The 3,186-nt window shown below is 45.3% G+C and overlaps 1 long non-coding RNA gene across 1 annotated transcript; it reads left to right on the top strand.

Annotated features, from left to right (window-relative positions):
- Positions 1-994: 994 nt before the first annotated feature.
- LOC123289667 (uncharacterized) lies at positions 995-2,921 on the top strand. Its single transcript, XR_006533726.2, has 2 exons — positions 995-2,347; positions 2,454-2,921. It is a non-coding gene; the product is annotated as an uncharacterized lncRNA (long non-coding RNA).
- The last annotated feature ends 265 nt before the right edge of the window (positions 2,922-3,186 follow it).

Here is a 3,186-nt window from a genome sequence, read left to right as displayed (position 1 = left end):
TTGTGCAACCATCACCACTATCTAATTCTAGAACATTGTCATCTGCCCGCAGAGAAGCCCTGTACCCGCTAATGCTAACTCCCCATTCCCCTTTCCCTCCGATCTCTGGCAAAATCCACTTCTGTCTCTCTGGATTTGTCTTTTCTGCACATTTCGTACAAATGGAACCATCCAATATGTGGTCTTTCGTGTGTGGCCTCTTTCACTTATCATAATGTTTTCAAGGTTCACCCTAGTTGTAGCATGAATCAGCACTTCATTCCTTTTTATGGCTGATTAATATTTCATTGTTTATAATTCATTTGTGTATTCATTTTGTTTATTTCATTTTGTCTATCCATTCACTTATTGAAGGACATTTTGGTTGTCTCTACTTTTTGGTTACTATGAACAATGCTGCTATGAACATTTATGTACAGATTTCCATGTGGACATACTTTTCATGTCTTTTGCGTATATACCTAGGAGTGGAATTTCTGCGTTGTATGGTACTTATGGTTAGATTTCAACTTCCTAGCCTGAGGCTAAGGAGCCTGCCCATTCTGGGCCCTGCCCCCAGGCTCCTGTCATGCCCTGGCCAGACCCTACTCTCCTCTCCTGCCTGAGTAGGCAACTGCGGCTCTCCAAACCCACCACACCCTGACACTTCCCACTTTTTCACATTCCATCCACCCCCTTGGCATGGCCTGCCTTTCTCTAACCTCTGTACCTGGATAACTGCTTCAAGGTTCAGTTCAGGCATCATCACCAGCTGGGGATTCTACAATGAACAAAACACATCCCTGCTCTTATGGAGCTCGGGTCCGTGTGGGGAAATAGGCACAGAGAAATACAGTGATGTATTAGCATGCATACACATAGGTAGCTGCTCTTTACCAAAACTTTACGCTTCCCTTTCCACAGTGTGGAATTGTTGCTGTCCCAGCAGGAACAAGGATTACATTTTCCTGCTTTCCTAGTATCCAGGAGTGGCCATGTGTTAATTCTTGCCAGTAGAATGTGAGTAGAAGTGATGCTTCTGGGATGTTGCTTCTGGGAGGGGGCTTTTAAGAAGTGGGTGGGTTTTATCCGTACTCTCTCTTGCCCTCCGCAGTTTGGGTGCCAGGGGACTTTGAGGCCATAAGGGATGGCAGGTCCATGAGATGGAAGGAGCCTGGACACCTGAATCACCCCATGGAAGGAAGCTGTATGCAGACCAGGAACATGGCACTGGGCTGATGCAGCAGTGAGAAATCAACTTCTGTTGTCTTAGGCCGCTGAAACGGGCCCGTTTTTCTTACATGAAGCGTTACTTGCTCCTGGTTACACAAATGATCTTCCTCTGGATCCACCCTCCTTAAACAAAGTAGAGCAGGGGGTTATAAACACCCAAAAGGTTGTTTATCATAGCAAGAATTCAAAAAATGCTTTTTTTCTTTCTGTCTGTCTTTTAAATACCCACAATACCTGCCACAGTGTAAATATTCCACACATCCTTATCAAATTGAATCAAGGGTGCTAGGAAATACATCAAATTTACCAAAAGAAGGCATGATTTATTCTGAAAATGGAGTCATGATGACAACTAGTATCTTAACCAGCAGCATGAAAAAGTTTATCTATCCACCCAGTGATGCAGAAGGAAAGAGCTAGTTTGTGCCATGTGGCGGCCTCTAACAGATACCAACAGGTGTTCCCAGCTTATCGCTGGGTGATTGTTGTTTCACATTTAAGTTCGCTGGCCACAGACACCTGCGTTTTTGCATGTTATTGCTCAGACTACAAAAATATCCATCATCACGTTTGAGTACCCAGGAGTGGTTAGCTCCAAACTGGCCTGAATACTTTCCTTTTATCTCAGAGATGGGGAATGTGGGCATGAGATTCATGACGCAGGTTCCTGCTCCTCGGAGTTCATAAGGATTGGATGTCTTCTTGCTGGAGGTTTGCAGTTTCCATATCAAGTTATTAGAGCTACACTTTATTGAGCAATTACTGTGTGGCAGGCACTGTACCAAACACTTTCATATTTTATCTCGCAATATCCACAAATAGTCCTATGAGGTAGCTACTTTTATTGTCCCCACTTTACCCATGAGGAAACTGAGGGGTTAAGCAATTTGCCTAAGGTCACATGGTGGGGAAGAGGAGGACGCAGGTTTCCATTCAGGCCTGTCTGTTCCAAAGTCCAGTGCTCTTAACCACCGCGTTTCACAGCAGGAGGTGGAACTCCTGACTTTTGTGAACGACAGGTGTTGGAATGCAAAGCATTACTGTGGTCCGTCTCTGAGCCCCAAGCTGTGTGGTTGGACTGCTTCAGGGCCCGTGTTGAAAGTCCACGTCACCTTTGGAAGTGGCCTTGCAAAGAGTAAGGAGAGGGAGAGGAAGGCATGGGGGAGGGGGAGGAAGAAATTTTCAGGTTGCATTAAGCATAGTCTAATGCTGTTATTGCATGTTCTTTTTTTGTGTTTCAGGTGAATGGTGGTCCCCTTGGTGATGACAGAATTCCCAAATCTCTCATTTAGAACAAGTCTAATAGCCCATAGCTCAGGCTTCATCCTCCAGCTTCCTGGAAAGATTGGAGAAATGAACCCTCCAGACTGCTTCCTCATCACCATGATGGGGCTTTGGGGTGCAGCGCAGACCGGACGGCCTTGCAGCTGGCTTAGAGGGCTAGGAGAGGCTTCAGCCTCTGCTGTTCCCCGGTTAGAGAAAAGCCAAGGTTCCTGTTTTTTCCCCAGGATGATGTCCGTTAACCTGCTGATCCTTCTAGGCCTAGTCTCTGCCTCCAGTCTCTCCTCTGAGGAAATGCTCAAGGACTGAATATTGGGGCTTTGGGGTTGGGTTCAATAGGGGTTGAGAAAGTAACTGGGAATAGGAGCTGTCTGTGATTAGATATTAACTGAGGAATTTGCTCTTTGTAAAGTAATTTCCACCTTCCATGTTTGCATTTTCTTTGTTTTTCCTTCTTTACTCCTTATGGTAGATTGATTTATTGGCTCCAATTCTTCACTCCTCCCTGTATTCACACTCTTTCCATGGGATTCTGCGGTTCCTTCCATTAGAGATGGTTTATTTCTTCCTGACTTTGGGCTGGCCACGCAACTTGTTTTGGCCAATGGGCTGTCAACAGACATACAAGAGGGACTTGACATGTACTTGCATGGTGGCCTTATTTTTTTATGCATTTGCCATCATCAGAGAACA

This window comes from Equus asinus, chromosome 11 (genome assembly GCF_041296235.1).
Source record: "Equus asinus isolate D_3611 breed Donkey chromosome 11, EquAss-T2T_v2, whole genome shotgun sequence".
Classification (NCBI taxonomy): domain Eukaryota; kingdom Metazoa; phylum Chordata; class Mammalia; order Perissodactyla; family Equidae; genus Equus; species Equus asinus.
The sequence above is the reverse complement of the archived record's forward strand: the minus strand, read 5'-3'. Positions and strand labels throughout refer to the sequence as shown.